Source organism: Euprymna scolopes, chromosome 22 (assembly GCF_053919585.1).
Source record: "Euprymna scolopes isolate OS-2025 chromosome 22, ASM5391958v1, whole genome shotgun sequence".
NCBI classification, from domain to species: domain Eukaryota; kingdom Metazoa; phylum Mollusca; class Cephalopoda; order Sepiida; family Sepiolidae; genus Euprymna; species Euprymna scolopes.
This window is the reverse complement of record NC_136503.1, coordinates 43,695,059-43,714,158: the sequence shown is the minus strand read 5'-3', so window position 1 is coordinate 43,714,158 and position 19,100 is coordinate 43,695,059. Positions and strand designations below refer to the sequence as shown.

Sequence of the window (19,100 nt, the reverse complement as noted above, 5' to 3'; positions counted from 1 at the left end):
TAGAACGATCTCACCATTTTTCCAGCAGCCTTGGCAATGGATTTGATGTACATGTTCCATTTCAGATCAGGAGTAAAGGTCAGACCTAGAAGTTTGTCAATACATGGAGCCTCCTCAAGATGCAAACCATTCATTTCGATTGATGCTGGAAAGATAGAAGCTTGGTCTTAGATGCATTAAAATTAACCAACCACCTATTTCCCATTGCACCATGTGATCAAGATCAGAGAAAAGAGAATCAGAGAGAACTTGGTCGTTTACGACCTTTGGAGTGTTGCCATAGATAGTAGTGTTGCAGCATAAATGTCTACAAATGATCTTAGGATGTGATTTAGGAGATCATTGATGTAGACCAAGAAGAGAGTTAGGCCCAGGATGGACCCCTGAGGGACTCCAACATTAATACTGTGAGCTTCTGATCTCTACTCATCAACCACTACTCTTATGAACCTATCAGAAAGAAATGATTTAATAATTGAAAAGACATTTCCAACTATACTGTAGCTGGAGATGTGGAGTAGACCTTTATGCCATACTCTATCAAAAGCTTTTGATATGTCAAGAGCAATTATCCTAGAAAGGAAGCCTCCATTGAGAGATTAGCTAATTTCTGAGATATAACTGTTAGCACATCTGCTGTAAATCTAGCAGAATAGAAACCATATTGCACGTCACTGAGGAGGTTATTTTTGCTGATGTGGTTGACTACTTTTCTATTTAACACAGATTCTAGCAACTTACTCATGATGCACAGGAGACTGATTGGTCTGTATTGAGAGGGAAATGACCGATCACCGAATTTTTAAATACGGGATATACTGATGAGGTTTTCCAGGGTGTTGGGAAGCAATTCTCCTTAAGACAATGCTTAAACAGGTTTGTAAGTATAGGAGCTAGTTCTGACTTAAGTTTTTAGAGCACTAGTCTCAGTACATCTATTACTTTGAAAGCAAAACAAGAATTATTTTAATATGTCTGTTCTTTTTTCAATCATGTATTAATTTATTGACCCAATTGTTTTCCTTTCTACACTTGCCCCCGAACACCTCCCCAAATACTATTGTTAAAATATTTTATTGGAATTCATTGTTGTTAATTTGCGACTTTGGATTCACTTGCTAAATTTCCTCAAAATAAACGCATTCTCCAATTTTTAATTCAACGCCTTCCCACATTCTTTTTGCAAAAAAAAAAACAAAACAAAAAACAAAAACAAAAAAAAAAACAACTTCAGACTCCATTTCATTTTTAAGTAAACATACTAATAAATGCGCCGCCTAGTCTGGCCAGATACTGATTTATCCCTCTTTCTTTTAAATTCGTTCTTATCACTACCTCCTATGTTTTCGGTGGAAATCATCTGCTAACCCTGCTACCTCAACTGTTCTGGATCTACTAATCCAAGCACTCATCGATTCTTTCAATTCTGACCAACCACAATCTTTCTATCCCATTGTTGAGGGAAATGTCTGATGCATGCTTTTCTTATTATTAGTACATAAGTGATGATGATTATTTTTTTACTTGGCATCCATTAGTCCAAATGTCTCCTCATCCTACAAGACAATGAGGGATGGGGGTGGCAGTGATGATGCAGCTGACCACTTGATGACATTAAGAAATCATTTTTTTTTCTGCGATTCAATCAAACCAAATGATGGCAATTCCAACCGATTATACGAGTAATTGCAGACATATAGTATTTTTGAATTATTCAGACTTCTTCTTAGCTTGTACGTTATTCTCACAACGTTTCGGCTTATGTAGCCTCCGATCTTCTTCAGGTGCATCTTTTTAAACTCGGGAATCTCTATGTTGAACTACGGGAATCTGAATGAAATTTTGAACTGAACCGTTTGTTTAATCTACAGTGGTAGATTATTCTCATTCCGTCAGCCATGTCAACATAGGCCCGTGGTGCAAAAAATGAAGTTCTAATGAACAATCAGTTTTAAGTGACAATTTTCTCGAGGTACAAGGTTCAATTCTCGATACAGGCGATACTAAAAATATAATGAAAAATTGCTTAAGTCTCGGTTAACAAAACAAGAAAAAAAATCTACCCCGTGGATAAAATATTGGGTTCAGTTTGAAATTCTATTCAGATTCTTGAGTTAGATTAGAAGATTCCCGAGTTTAGCAGGACACACCTGAAGAAGGTTGAAGATTACATAGGCCGAAACGTTGTGATAATAACATAAAAATTCAGAATAGTATTCTGAAAATTCCAAACGATACAAACCATCAATCCTCATCTGAAAAATTCTGAAATATAATTGAAGACAAATTGCTATTTTTAGCCATAGCTGGAGTAAATTTGTATTATTCATACCTTTCCCCCTGCACCATTAATACAGAAATTACCACAATAGATATGCGGGAAGACCAACTTAACATAGACGATCACATAGTCTTTGAAGGTATCCGTTAGGCCAATTGTACATTTTCTTCGAAAGAAGTAGGAAAAAAGAAAAATGGCGTTGATGATATATCGAGTAAAAAAAAAAAAAATTGTTTTTAATGCGACTAAATCAAATCGAAGCGAAGGTTATTCCGACCTTTTCTGTGACCCAGACAGGTGGGTGTTACTATGGGAACATGATGGCGGCGCTGAAGATGAGGAAGCTGTAAGAAGATAAGATGGAAGACGAAGATGAGGAGGAAAAAGAGGTAAGAATAATGAGATGTAAACGAACTTCTATGGCGAAAAGTGCGGTGGTGGTGAGGAGATGTAATACTTTGATTTGAAAGAAAAGAGAAGAAAAGAGAAGAAAAGAGAAGAGAAAAATATTTGCATCTTTGATTTCCACTGAAGTGTATAAAATGATTTCATGCTACTAACGCATAAGGCAGTCAAAATCTATAACGGGAAAATTGAAGGTTAATTTTCGGATGGGAAATTAGATTTTTTTTTTTTTTTTTTTGAAAATTTCCTTCTATTTTTAATAAGAAAAAAAATAATATAAAAATAATAGATATTACTACTAATTTCGATAATACGCGGTGTGGCAATCGTCTGCTAGAGCACCACCATCGAGAGACAAGGCCGGCTAACTTAAAAATTACGTCATACATAATAGGCTAAGCCAGCAAAGATCCGTCGGGCAGTCAGACTATCGATAATGAATGACAGCTTTTTTTTTTGGGGGGGGGGGGAAGACTAAAAAAAATATTTTACATAAATTAAAAAAGAGAAAAATAACGAACACGATTTATGCTTAAATTTAACTTTATTAAATATTAATTAAAAAAGAAAAAAAAAAGACACTAATTAATTAAAAAAAAAAAAGTTGTCCCTCTGTTAAAGGATAAACATTGTGGTTTGTCATGGATTACAAAGACTAAAATTCGTTTATTATTTTTATTGTAAATAATTGGAAAACAATTTTTACATATTTATTCGGATAAAAACAAACAAACAGAAAAAAAATCAAGCAATGGCATATATATATATATATATATATATATATATATATATATATATATATACAGAGAGAGAGAGAGAGAGAGAGAGAGAGAGAGAGAGAGAGAGAGAGAGAGAGAGAGAGACAGACAGACAGACAGACAGACAGACAGACAGACAGAAACAGAGACAGAGAGTATATATGTACATATATGCATGTGTATATACGAGGTACTTTCAATAAGTTTCCAGACTTTTTTTTCGTATGAGCACTTTTATTGATAGTACAAACATGAAACTCTAGTCTCCTTCAAAGTAATCCCCTCCGATTGCAATGCGCTTGTTGTATCATTCCAACAATTTCTGGAAGGTCCCATGGAAGTCCTCTTGTGCAAGCGTGTCAATGACACTCGTCACAGGTTCTTTCAGCTCCTCAATTGTCTCATAACGACAGCCTCTAAGTTTTTCATTGAGCCAAGCCATTAACCAAAAGTCACAGGGAGCAAGGTCTGGACTATAGGGAGGGTGAGGAACTGTCTTGATCATATCAGGTTCGGTCATGATCGGCTCAGTGGTGTAGGCTGTAGAAGTGTGTACATGTACATAGGCTATGACCTTGACCTTAACCTTGAAAAATGGTGTGCACCATCCCTAGGTGGGGGACCATCATAATGCCAGATTTGGTCATGGACGGTCAAGTGATTTGGGATGTAGGAACGTTGTACACACACACACACACGCACACACACACACACACGAACGCTACTACTTTATATGTATATATAGATATGTAAAAGAATATTTATGTATGTAATGTATCTGTGTGTAAAGGATAAAAAAATAATTAAATAAATAATGAAACAAATCAAATTCAACAAAGAATTTAAATGCAAACAAACTATTAAAGTTATTAGTGCAGAAATGCTGATTTTTAAATCGAAAAATCACATGAATGATTTTATTAAATATTATATTTCGGAATTTTTTAGATGAGGATTGATAATTTGTATTAATCGGACGAATGTCAAACGTTCAACTAAATTGTATTTTTTGTAGGATTTTAAGTAATGTTTTCGTCTTACGTGTTTATCTTACAACCTTTCGGCCAATGTAACCTCCGATCTTCATCGGGTAAAATACACTTAACTTTAAAATATTTGGAAATGCTCACTGAAAACTTTATTATTAAAAGGAAAAACTGAAAAATTCTCGTTAAATTTATTGTGTTTTTACAATTTTAAAAACTAAAAATAAATAAATAAATAACATTGAATTTTCTAACTTCGATGGAATAGAGCACTTCTTCAATGATTAATTCCTATTTCATTCATGTAAATTATGGATAGGTAGGTGTGATAACACGGAAACAAACCAAAAAATAAACGGATTTAAATACATCTCAACGAAACAAATGAAGTTCAAACCATTATGCTCTAGGCTAAAATTGCCTTTAACCTGTTGCATAAAAGTTACATTTTCTTTCTCAAGACATGACGTCTCCTTCGAAAAATACAGACAAGTTTAAAATATTGGGAAGTATTCAAAGAAAACTTCTATTTATTGATACTTATACAGTTTAACCAAGACATTAAAAAAATGAAAATATTGAAAAAAAAAAAAAAGTTATATTGTACGTACCCGTTATGGAATTAAGTTCTCCGAAAAAAAATTCGCTTAATTTGATCAAGTAGTTGTTTTTTTTTTGTTGGAAATACAAGAACAGGACTTACCGGCTGTTGGCTAGGGAGAGATGGAAAGTTTACCCCAGAAATTCCCGCCAATTTTATAGCAATAGGCGTTGTTGTATGATTGTTCTGATTGGATGTGCAAGCATACAATGGGTTCTTCTGGGAACGATCATCACTGTTCCTTTTGGCGCCAATTTCAGATTGTTGTAATTGAGTTGACTTATTTTTCCAGTGGAATTGATTTTTATAATCTTTTACAAAACCAAGGTAATACATACCTTTGCGAAAGGTCGCAACATACCTTTGTTGCAATTTATTTCCTAATTTACTTTGAGAAGTTTGAGTGGCCTTTTTCCACATTTTACAGTGGGAAATCAAATTTTATTGAGATCGATCTATCGTTGCCATTTGCCTGTTTATGGACACGAGGAGGGGTGCCTTTAAACGAAAAATTGATTAACAAAAGACAAAATAATAATAGTAAAAAAAAAGGATTAAAAAAAAGGACAAAGAAACTCTGTAAAATAAGTGAAAAAAAAAAAAAACTTGACTATTTATCTAGGTATTTTTTCTGCCCATGTTTCAAAATAATCTAGTTAAAATTCGACAAAATTTAAGCGATGAGTGGAGTTATCTCCCCTGGCGGCCCCTTCTCACAAGCGAAAAAAAAAAGATTGATCTCATTAAAATTTAATTTTCCTCGGTAAAAAAAAACAAAACAAAAAACAAAACTGCTTAATCAAATTAAGTAATTTTTTGTATGAAAACTTTATTCCATAACGAGTACGGACAATATATATATATATATATATATATATATATATATATATATATATATATATATATATATATATATATATATATATATATTTCAATATTTTAATTTTTTTTATGTCTTGATTAAACTGTGCAAGTACCTATTTATTGTTAAAAGAAAAGACTAAAAAACTTCTCACGTAAGAATTATTTATTTTACAATTTTAAAAACTAAAAAAAAAAAAAAAAATGTAACATGAAATTTTCAACTTTTTCTGTAGACATACGTGAAAATTGTTTTTGACTTGTGGGGATTAGTGAGAGTTGGCTGGGAACCGGAGGTGGATACCCACGGTTGGAGAGGGGAGAAGGGGCGTCTCGTGCACACCGGAAAAACGCGGGGCTTCCGGTTGGAAAAGGAAGTTTTTCTTTTTGGCGGCTGTTTTTGAGAACAAAAGGAAGAAAGACGGTCGACTTCCACCGCTGCCGGAGGAGCCCCGAAAAAAGGATGAAAGTCGAAGATTGGACGAACCCCAGAGAGCCGTATATGAACAACCTGTTTAGAAAACAAAAGATAAAGAGCTTGTAGGATATGAAAATTAAAAAGACGCCTTCTCTCACTACCCGGTCTACGCCAAGCACAGCTATCTCCACCTGAAGACATACTGCTCAAGAAAATACTCTCAGCAGTAAACCTTTCTTACCTCATTATTACCGTCTTCACTGTGACATTATATTAACATTTAGCAACCTACACACGTGGTGTAGGTCAATTAAATAAATACCTATGTTTTTATTTATAGAAGGGTTCTGTTTTCCTTTCATTTAATGATCCTTTTGTAATAAAATATTATAGGAGTTGCAAATTCACGCAAAGACCAAAACCACCACCATAAGCTTCATAAGCACATGAACAATTAAAAGAAAATTAATTTGTCGTATTGTTTACTGTATTATCAATAAAAATGATTGTTTCTTTAATTTATAGTGACAATGTTATCAAAGGTCATGAAATTAAATACAGTTTTAATTAAATACTCTTTTAATATAGACAACGTCAATTACTTTGCTATATTTTGTTGGATTAAAATTATTCCTCCTAATTGCACGTATCCAAATGGAGAATTGTTCTTTCTCTTTAGGAAAAGAAAATACGTACACTTTTGGCCCGTTTTTTTATAGTTATCGCAGCAGTTTTGGACAACACGACGAAAAATCATTTTTCACAAATCAATCAGAAATGCAACCTCCTATTGTGAGATTACCGGAAGCCTCGCCTATTGCCTGCTAGCCGCTACCTAAACGTGACATAATAGATCAGTTAACATGCCTTGTCTTTCGGTTGTGGTGGCTAGGCACGCTGAGCCACGGCCATAGTAAATATAGATTTAGGCCGGTTTACTGAGAAATTACGTCATGCCTGAGGTCATAGCAAACAAGATCTGTCGAACAGAGTATCAATAATGAACGAGAGCTTTTTACAAGAAAACTTAAAACCATGTACTGAAATAGAGAAAAATAAGAAACGTAATTTATACTGAAACTGAAATTATTCAATATTAATAATAAAAACAAAAAATGAAAGAAAAATGAGAATTCAAAAGGGAAAAATTCTGTTTTCTTTCTGTGAAACACCATTCTGTACATAAACAGTTTGCCACTTCGTAGATTTAAAAGACTAAAATTCAGTTCTAATTTACTTAAGAACTTGCATTAAAAAAGAAAATAAAGGAACACGATTCGATTTATACTGGACATGAACATTATTCAATATAAATTAAAAAGTAAAAACAATAATTATGTATGTAAAATTAAGTATATTTGCAGTAAAAGACAATCAAATACTGCAAAAACTGAATTATAAATTTGCGTAATAAACAAACAGAAATTAAACAAACAAATTAAAATCTAAATTTCAAATAAAAGCGATTTAAATTCAAAGAAATAATTTAAATACAATGTTACTCGTGTTGCAATATATCCTTTTTAAATCAAACTTATAGAAAAATCTGTTGGATAATTTTCCTGGTTTTTATCGATTTTGGCTTTGATATAATTCGTTCTGATCGCATTATTCTGTACGACTGTTAATAACAATCGCATTTCTCTGTTCAAATGCCCCTTTTGTAGCTATGTTCATGTGTTTACATGCATCTCTTTTTTGGTCAATCTCATAAATCGTCCCTGTACCTGCTTCTCTTCATATTTTGTTTCTTTTTATATAGAGTCGTTCAGTATCATCCTTCGGGTGTAGTATATTGTGCATGGTCATCAGTTTCCTAGTCCTTTAATCCTACTGCCTAAGTTATTTTTTTCGCATTGGAGAATAACAATAAAAAAAAGCATCTTACTAGCGATATCTCCCAGGTATTTATTCCTTTTGTTAGGTTTGTACTATATAGTTAGGTTCTAATACAATATAGTTTCCAATTTCTCTTTAATTTCTGTGGATTCCAGATAGTTATAAATATCATGTTTTTCAAATGCTTTCAGCTCTTGATTAGACAGTTCTTGAGTTTTTCCATTTTCATTTTAAATAGTGCACATTTTCGGTACTTATACATTTTTTAACCTGTGTTTTGTGACGAGTGTTACTAAAAAAAAAAAATAAACATAGCGTGTTCGATACATATTTGACCCTTTTAATAAAGGAAAAAAAACGTCAGAACAGAAGCTTAGAATAGTCCATTATAAATAAAAGAAAATATCACTATTAATACTATTAAACTCCTAGCTGGAGAGAAAAAAGGCACAAAGAGAGAGGGAGGGGGATTTTGCTGATATAAAAAGATTAATTTCGAATGTTATCATGTTAATTATTTTTCATTTAATAACTGATTTTCAAACACTCCTTTTCCTGATTCAATCAATCTAACTCGAGCTCGAGTGTATATATATATATATATATATATATATATATATATATATATATATATATATATATATATATGTATTAGCAAAGATACCTGCACTCATGCAGGACTTTGCTGTATGTTTGGGTACCCGCTTCATGGGCACACTTGCAGTAAGTAGATGTTGTCAGAGCAACTATTAGTTAAAAGATACAGTACAATAAATTTTGGCCTATGTTAGGGACCACTATTATGGAAAATTTCATCAAGATTGGTGGAGGTGGAAGAGAGTGATCTGATTCAAATTCACAAAGCAGTTGGCCACTAACCTAACTTGGTGTGCACCATCCCTAGGTGAGGAAGTTTATGAAGAACTGCACCAAATATGACCTTAACATTTGGCTTTAACCTTGAAAAATGGCATGTAGCATCCTTAGGTCAGAGACCATCATCATGTCAGGTTCAGCCATGATCAGTCCAGTGGTGTGAGCTGTAGGAGAGTATATATACAGAGACTATAACCTTGACCTTTGATCTTTACCTTGGAAAATGGTGTACACCATACCTAGGTAGGGGACCACCATAATGCCAGGTTTGGTCATGATCGGTCAAGTGATGTGAGCTGTGAGAGAGTTGTATGCACGGACACACCCGTGAAGGCTACTACTTTATATATATATATATATATATATATATATATATATATATATATATATATATATATATACGTAATAAAAATTAAGCCGAAAATTTTCAATGGTGAGGCCAACCTCTCTAGATAAAAAAGTTCTACCTGCTTAAGAGGAGCAAACAGTAGAATAAGTGAAGAAAACGAAGCGTAAAGTTACATAGGAACTTTATCATATTATGAAGTCATTAATAATAATAATAATAATAATAATAATAATAATAACTAGCAGGCCCTGTGGAAATTCCACAGCAGCATCTTTCATATGTAATATATTGCTGCTGAGCATTCTGCGCACGTTCAGCACAAATGAAGACACTATCATATTATTATAGCCCTTTTGTTAAAACTGTATAATCCCCCTTACTAAAATAATAACTTTGATATATTGTCTTAGCTGATGATTTCGTTACAAACAGACCAATAAATTAACTAAATTAATTTCATCATTTTTCATAATTCTTGGATATGTTACTAATTTCAAAGTGATTTTTCATAATTTTGACCCACATTGTCACCCCCTCCCCCTTACTAAAATAATAACTTCGATATATTGTTTGGGCTGATTATTTCATTACAAACACACCACTTACATTTCATCATTTTTCATAATTCTTGGATATGTTACTAATTTCGACAATCATTTTTAATAATTTAAACCACATTATCGCTCCTTTATTAAAATAATCACATTTATATATTGTCTGGGCTGATTATTTAAGTACAAACACACCAATCAATAAACTCATATTTAATCATTTTTCATAATTCTTGGATATGTTACTGATTTCGACAATCATTTTTCATAACTTTAACCCACATTATTGCCTTTTATTACTAAAATAATAACTTTGATATATTGTCTTGGCTGATTATTTCATTACAAACATATTTTATCATTTTTCATAATTCTCGTATATGTTAACAATTTCGACAATTATCTTTCATAATTTTAACCCACTTTAACCCTTTTCCCCTTACTAAAATAAAAACTTTGACATATCGCCTGGGCTGATTATTTCATTACAAACACATTAATCAATTCCGGGTATTATCATAGTGTATATGTTCCACCTATCCCATTTGATCCTGGGTGGCGCTGGGTATTCTGCTTCTATATGTTTTCCACCTATCTCATGTAATCCTAGGCGATGCTGAGTATTCTGCTAGTAATATATCCTATCCCAGAACTGACTTCATGTCCGCCACCCCACTGTTAAAAATATACATGAAATAATGTAATGTCTAAATCGTAAACTTTTTCAGCCATTTCCGGGACTGAATTCATATCTCCCACCCCACTGTTTAAAATATACATGAAATAAAGTAATGTTAATGTCGTAAACAGTTTCAGCCATTTTCGGGATAAGTCTTATCCCCCCACCTCACTGTTAAAATATACATTAAATAATGTTTAATATGTAAACGGCTTCATATCCCCCACCCCACTGTTAAAAATAGACATGAAATAAAATAATGTTTAAATCGTAAATGGTTTTAACCATTTCCGGGACTGACTTCATACCCCCCACCCCACTGTTAAAAATATACTTGAAATAAAGTAATGTTTAAATCATAAACTGTTTCAGCAGCTTTTCGAAATTAATACATAAAAACATTAACACGGACAGGGATTAGGCAACCATTACTTCAACATGAACTTGTGAGTGTAATATCAGTCTCAGCATTCCAGTGACTTTAATGCCCCCCTCCTTTAGAAGAGTTTTTGTAATTACTGTCATGAGGACATTAAGAACTCAGGATTACTTGATATATTTACGTAATTTTTAGAATGTTACAAATAAGCCTCTAGCGTGCACTGATCCATTTACCTGATTTTTGGAATCAACAGTACATCCATGTAATTTTTGGAATATGACATCTTATGTCAATGTAGTACATAAATATATGCATCTTTTTTAACAGAAAATAATGACGTCACAACCGGAAGTAAGCATGTCAGACTGTCATCCTCCCATACTCGAAAAGAAGGAGATTATGCTTGGGATTTCATTAAACACTCACGAAATCCATTAACTCGCATTTAGTATAATATATATATTAATACGATAGCGTGTGTGTTCTTAAATCTCAACCAATAAAGTTTGCCGGAAAGCGTGACACACAAAAGAACACACACGCTATCGTATTAATATATAGATCCTCATGTAGCTTCTGAATGCAATGGCATAAAGAGGTTTCGCCTTTATTCCTCTTTCTGTAACCCTTATTGATTTAACAATTCAATAAGGTTCCTATGAAGCTTTACCCTTTATCTTCTTAACTTATTCTTAATCTTAGGAAAGTTTGTATAAATTGAGGATTATTCCTAGTAAATTCCACATACGTCGTCTAAGAAGCTAAAAGTAATTAGAGAAACATACACGAACACACACAGGTATACGCTTCCCTTAATAGTTGTAACTACGGAAATTCGTAGATTTTTCACAGTTAATTAAAGCAAATAGTTTTTAATAGACGTTGGCACCAAAGACAATTTAAAAAAATGCAACTCAAGTGTTTATTTTTACACAATCATACGTTCACATTCTATTTATGTTTTCTTTAATTAACATGGAATTTCACTATTTTTTATTGCAACTAAATACCGCCCTTTAGGCCATATAAAAAAAGGAGGGGCAATGCCTTGTATGATTATATCATAACAACAGAACATTATATATTGACTTTTGCATTTTAAACTTTAATTCAAGTCATTATATAATAAAGATAATTTTATAAAAGCAACAATAGGTTCCCTACAGTGCACCACCATCTCCAAAAACGAGGAGGTAATGTCTGGAAGGATGATTATGATGAACGAACATATACTACACTATCCCCTCCCAAAAAGAGGAGGTAATGCCTGTATGATATAATGAAAACGGAACAAACTATACCCCCCGATATATACTATTTCAGAGAATTGTACAAGCTTCACTCAGGCAGATACCAAATCTCCATATATATATATATATATATATATATATATATATATATATATATATATATATATATATATATATATATATATATATAAGGATTGAAAAAATAAAAGAAACACCTTAAAAACCAACAAAATTTATTTTAATATGATGTAGGTCCACCTTTTGCAGCAATTACAGCTTCAATTCTCCCAGGTATTGATTCATACAAATTGTGAATTGTTCCCAAAGGAATTTTAACCCATTCTTCAGCTAAAACATACTCCGGTTCTTTTAGAGAAGATGGCGGTAGAAATCGATTTCTTACTTGAATCTCTAAAATCGACTATAAATGTTCAGTAATGTTGAGATCTGAGGATTGTGGTGGCCAAATCAGATGCTCGACTTCATTGGAATGCTCTTTGTGCCAATCTTTAATAATTCTAGCTATATGGATTAAGGCATTATCATCTTGAAAGATAGCACTCTCCTCTGGAAACAGTTCTTGAACCATAGGATGAACTTGGTCACCCAAAAATCCTAAATAGTCTCGACTGTTAATTCTTCCATGAAGAGTAATCATTGGTCCAACGGATTTCCAAGAAATAGCACCCCAAATCATCACAGAACCTCCGCCATGATTTATGGTTGGGAGAAGGCGATCTGAATAAAATGCTTTTTTCGGCTGTCTTCAAATGTAGACTCGGCCGGTAGTCGGAAATAAGGAAAACGATGATTCATCAGAGAAAATCACATTTTTCCACTGCTTGAGGGATCAATTGTGAAGGTTTTTACACCACTCTAATCGCTTTGAAGCATTTGCCGTTGAGAGCAGAGGTTTTCTAATGGCAGCTCTTCTATAAAATCCAGATTTGTGCAACTTTCAACGAACAATGTTGTGGAAACTGGGTCCTGTAAATGTATATTGAGCTCTGCAGTGTCGAACGCAGAAAAATGGAAAGTGAGAATCTTTGCTTGTGGTTTATTCTAATAGTCTCCATTTTGGAGATACGTTATCTCCCTTCCAATGGAGGGGGTAACCGTTAATCCGTTCGCTTTCATTTACGTCCAAATTCTGACTTCGACTCTATGCACAGCTAACCTGATCACGTGGTAACAACTGCGTCCTTCCGGTCAGCTATTTTTAGAACTTCCGGTGAAACATATCCATTTTATACCTCAATAATGTTTTGACAACTTTTATCAAAACATAGCTTCACATCTCATCTCTTGATTTATGGCGATAGAAAATGGCCTCAAGCGTGAGAAAATGTTTGGAGCTATAGAGAGAACCAATTTATAAGAATTTATTATATTTTATAAGGAACTTACTTTAGTTACCCAGTGTAGTTTAACACTATTAAAACAATCTATTTTAGATGGAAAGTGGGTAGTGCCAGTTCTTAGCGGCGAACTTGAAAAACTAATCTGTTAGATTTTTTCTTTGCTAATTTTAATTCCCTTATTTTATTTCGGCACTGTGTTAACTTTTAACGAGTAAGGGATACTTTATTTTTTTTCTCGTAGAAGAAAAAAGTTTCACTGTCGAAATTATAAACTTTTTACGCGAAAGACGTACTAAAAACATGTGATTTTTTATTGGTAAAAAAGGAAAGGTTATATATTTGGCTTGCTCTCTTACGTTAGCAGTGTAAGATTGAAATTTATAAAGGACGTACTTATAAAGACACTTTTTTTAAAAATGGAATACTTCAAGCCTAGTATGCTCGAAGTGGTTAAATACTAAATTGATCAGCAACTTAAAAGGCAAGAAAAATTACAAAATCTACTGGAACAATAATGAAGTCTATTAGTACAACAGAAAAATAAAATACGAAGAAAGACAGCAAAATAAAAACGAAGAAAGACACAACACCATCAAATAAACGCAGAAAAACTACTGCAACAACAATAAAAGTTTGAAGAATTAATATTACAAACAGTGTCAAATAAGAATTAAAACACCGAGAAAGAAAATATTTTTTTTTTGCAGTGCAACTGATAATTTTACTTATTCTCTAAACGAGTATAAAAGCTTCATTTTATATTTCAATATGTAAGATCTATGTAAAATAGATTATTGAAAATGGGCAGACTCTAAAAAAGTTCGCATATTTCTCCGAAAATTAAGGACTATCCAAGAGAACAAATTCGTGGATGTTATTTTACCACAAAAAAAAAAAAAAAAAGAAAAGCTAAGAGAACCATTTAGCAATAAAATTTTCCTGTTTCACAAAAGGTGAAAATGTATGATTTAACAAGAAAAGACAACGGAGACTACTTAACGTTTGCATTAATCGTCAATAAATACTGTGACGATGTCAAACTTTCTAAATTTATCGCGGGTAAATTTAGATGCTTAATATTTGTGCAAACTCTAGTAGCCGATAAAGACGCAGAAATTAGATACGCCAGAAAGCATATTACAACTTTCCTTCAAAAACAAGTAAAATCAAAACCAACGTTTTTTTTTTCACTCTTCAACAAAGACAAATCATCCTAATAAAAATCAGGAAAAATTATCACTTAGTCCTTGTTACCGTCGGAGATCCCCGTATTGGTTTATAGACTGCCCATATCGTTTTAAAACCAATCTGACATAATAAAGCTGCGCATAAAAGTTCACATTATAGAACGAATAAAAGAAAATATTAGGTTGGGAAGAAAGTTCTTTCGGAATTTTTAATTTTGATTTCAAATGACATATTTTCAAATAAGTTTTCGTAATAATACCTTTACTTTTTATATCATTTTAAAGAGCGTTTTTTTGCTCGATCTAATCGTTTAAATTACAATCGTTTTAAAGCAATTATGTTTTCTTTTCAAAACGTCGAATACAAAATGGACCAAAACAAATTTGCACAATTTTCTTATTTCAATTTAAGCTAGGCTGAAAAGCTGCTGAAACAGCTCACGATATTAATGAAGCGTTTGGACCAGGAACAACTACTGAATGCACAATAGTGATTTAAGAAATTTTGTGGCGGCGACGAAAGTTTTGAAGATGATCAGCGTAGTGGTCAGCCGTTGGATATTTACAACGATCAATTAAGAGCCTTAGTCTAAACCAATCCACTCACAACTGTTCAAGAACTTGTTTCTGAATTAGACGTAACGTATACGACGATTTACAACCACTTGAGAAAAATTGGAAACACAAAACACCTTGATAAATGGATGTCTCACGGATTGTACGAAAATGAAAAGAAACAACGTTTTGAAGTGTTATCTTCCCTTCTTTTACGCAACAAGAATGACTCGTTTCTCGATCGGGTTGTGATTGCGATAAAAGTGGTTTCTTTACGACAATCGGCAATGCTCAACTCAGTGGTCAGACGCTGACGAAGCTCCATGAAACTTCCCGAAGCCAAGGTTGCACCAAAAGAAAGTCATGCTAACTGTTTGGTCCCCTGCAACCGGTCTCATCCATTAGAGTTTTTTTCTAATGCAGGCGAAACCATTACGACGGAGAAGTATTGTCAACAAATGTATGAAATGCATCAGAAACTTTCACAACGGCACCCAGCATTAGTCAACAGAAAAGGCCCAATTCTCCTCCGTGGCAATGTGCGACTGCTGCAGAAGTTGAACGAATTCGGCTACAAAACTCTGCCTCATCCGCCATACTCTCCAGACCTCACACCTACCGACTACCACTTTTTCAAGCATCTCGACAACTTACTGCATGAGAAATGCTTAAAAAACTTAAGCGATATCAAAAACGCCTTCAACGACTTCATCACCACTAGAATGCAAGATTTTAACGATATTGATAACCCATGCTGAGTTAAAATTTGGGAGATAATAACGAACTATTCCACCTACTGTAAAGACTGAAGGAAAATGTCTCTCGGTGGCCATGCACGAGTTTTGCACTCGTGACAGTCGGACTGACGTATACTCAAACTCTTCATTTGTCGTATTTGTTTTTGTGTTCAATATATTTGTTTCCACTAATTACCCAGTTGTGTCTTTCTTGCGAACCCTTATGTGATAGTAGCGGGAGGGGGGAATCAAAACAATAGTAGGCAGTTTAGGTGAAGAGAGGTGTTAAAAAAAGTGGTGGTAGGCAGGCAGGTTCCAACCCGTAACGCGACACAACATATATAGACAAATAAAGCACGAAATAAACAATTTATATAAACAGATATAAAATGTAATAAACGATTTATGATAGATATAAAGTGAAATAACCGAGCTATATAGAGATGTGAAATAAAGGATTTATATAAACCGAGCCTTTCTCTAAACATGCATGAATGTACATACTGTAGTAATGTTTTATATATTTACTAGCAAAAGTACCCGGCGTTGCCCGGGTGTTTAGCTGATGTAGTAAGGAACCTCCGAGGGTGGGATCAAAATAACAGTAGCGGGGTGCCCGTTACCCGGGTATGTGTAGGTGGTGTAGAAAGGAACCCCGGAGGGGGGTGTTAAAAGGTTGTAGTAGCGAGGGGGGGATCAAAACAACAGTAAGCAGAAGTGTTAAAGAAAAAAAAATGGTAGCAGGCAGGCTCAAACCTGTAACGCAAAAGAGAAAAAAAGGTTAAAAAAACCGACTAGAAGTTCTGAACATTGAAATTAAGTGTAGTACATCCAACCGATACGATGACTTGCAAAATTGGCGACGCAAAAACAGACCCCTCCTGGTACAAACCTGCCCAGTTGAGGGTGAAAGAACTTTTCTTGACCAATTATTCGATATTTGTCGCCCGAAGGATCAAATTTGAAAATGATACTGGTCTGGTCAATATCGATGCGTCTGTCGAAAGTTTTTGGCAGACATACACACACACACACACACACACACACACACACACACACACACACACACACACACACACACACACAATCTTGCCTTTTATATATTAGACTAGCAGGGGTACCCGGCGTTGTCCGGGTGTTTGGAGGTGTAGTAAGGAACCCCGAGTGGGGGGAATAAAAAAGTGATAGTAGCGGGAGGGGGGAATCAAAACAATAGTAGGCAATTTGGGTGAAGAGAGGTGTTAAACAAAGTGGTGGTCAAACCTGTAACGCGAAGAAGGAAGAGAAGATGAAAAAAAAATGTGACGTCTTTGCCGATGTGTCCATGGCAAAACCGGAAGTCGCGAACGTCGAAATTAAGCGTAGTCAATCGAAAGGAAACGATGATTTGCAAAAATGTCGGCGGAAGGAAGCGACCACTCCTTGTAGAAAACTGGCGAGTTGAGGGTGAAGGAATTAATATTTTTTGGCCAATCTTTCGATATTTGTCGTCCGAAGATCGAGATTTAAAACGATATCGGTTTCATCACGTTCCTACGCGTCTATCGGATGTTTTTGCGAGACAAACACACACACACACACATATACACACACAAGTTTTTCTCTTTATATATATAGCTAGATGCATGATTACAGAGTACATACAAAGCTGATTGTATTTGTGAAGAAAATACAGTTAGATTCGAAACAGAATATATTTCCGAATTCTAACACAATAAATTAAAATAAATTGTTATTATTATTATAGATCAAATTTAATGCAAGTTTGAAATATTTGAGTATTCAAATGAAACGTTTTGCTCATCTTATGCCCCTAAAAACTTTTAAAATACTCTAAATACACTGAAATTCAGAGAATATTTATTAATTGGTGTCTATTACTTATTGTTAAATGTTCACAAAAATCGAAGGTATCTGAATTTTCATTAAAGGCTTAAATCCCGAATTTGCTCCGTTTGCATATAACTAAATTAAACTATATAGTCCACATTATCCACCTTTACGCCTAGCAGTTGCGTTCCAAAAAAATATAATTATCCTTTAATTAGTTTAGGAGTGAATCTTCTACATATAAATATATAAACTTATACACGTACCTAACTTTACATATATAGAGATATATCGTGTTGTGATATGTGATCCATAAATTAGTTCAAAAATTAATCCTTTAAGTACTAATATATAAACATATAAACTAACTTTATATATTGATTTATTTATTGCGGACTATTATCCTCATCTTTCTTAGCTGTTGTTTCACGACGTTTCGGTCAACTATTTCTCTGGCCTTCGTCAGGTGGTAACCGTGACGGGATAGGAATTCCGAATCTCCTAACTGCATTCTCAGCAATTACTGCTATCCATAGTTATTGTCGTCTCACCACGTTTTGGGGGCCAAGTAAGCCTCTGGTCGGCTTTGGGTAGGATTGAAACCGCTATCTTCAGACAATTCTCACCCGGACGACAACAACTATGGATGGTAGTAATTGCTGAGGATACAGTTAGAAGATTCGGAGTTCCTATTTCATCGCGGTTACCACCTGACGAAGACCAGAGGAATAGTTGGCTGAAACGTCGTGAAAGAACAACTTAGAAAAACGAGGGTAATAGTCAGCAATAAATGAATAAATAAATAAATAAATAAGTAAATAAATCAATAAATAAATAAGTAAATAAATAAATAAATAAATAAGTAAATAAATAAATAAATAAATACTCATCTCAATAATGAATTGCAATTAAATAATATATATATAACTTTATGTAGTTAGATATTTTGTTGGGATTTGTGATCGATTAATTAATTTAGTATACATAAAATATCAACAAGTAGAGAAACTACTTTTATATAAGCAGAGAAGAGATATATATTTCTAAGAAATAAAAATGGTTTGGTATTTTTTTTTAAACAGTAATTTTATATCCAATCGATTTTTAAATCTTGATGTTGTTTTAGTTTTACTGTTTTTTTTTTTTAATATTCGTTGTAGTTATGTTTCTGAATTCCAAACTACTTGTATAACA

At 33.6% G+C, this 19,100-nt stretch overlaps 1 long non-coding RNA gene across 1 annotated transcript in view; it reads left to right on the top strand.

The window, feature by feature from the left end:
* The first annotated feature begins 2,591 nt into the window (after positions 1-2,591).
* The window catches only part of LOC145243784 (uncharacterized), a 169,114-nt gene continuing 152,605 nt past the window's right edge, over positions 2,592-19,100 (top strand). Inside the window, exon 1 of the long non-coding RNA XR_013862941.1 lies at positions 2,592-2,670. This is a non-coding gene — a long non-coding RNA (uncharacterized LOC145243784). The remainder of the gene's footprint in view (positions 2,671-19,100) is intronic.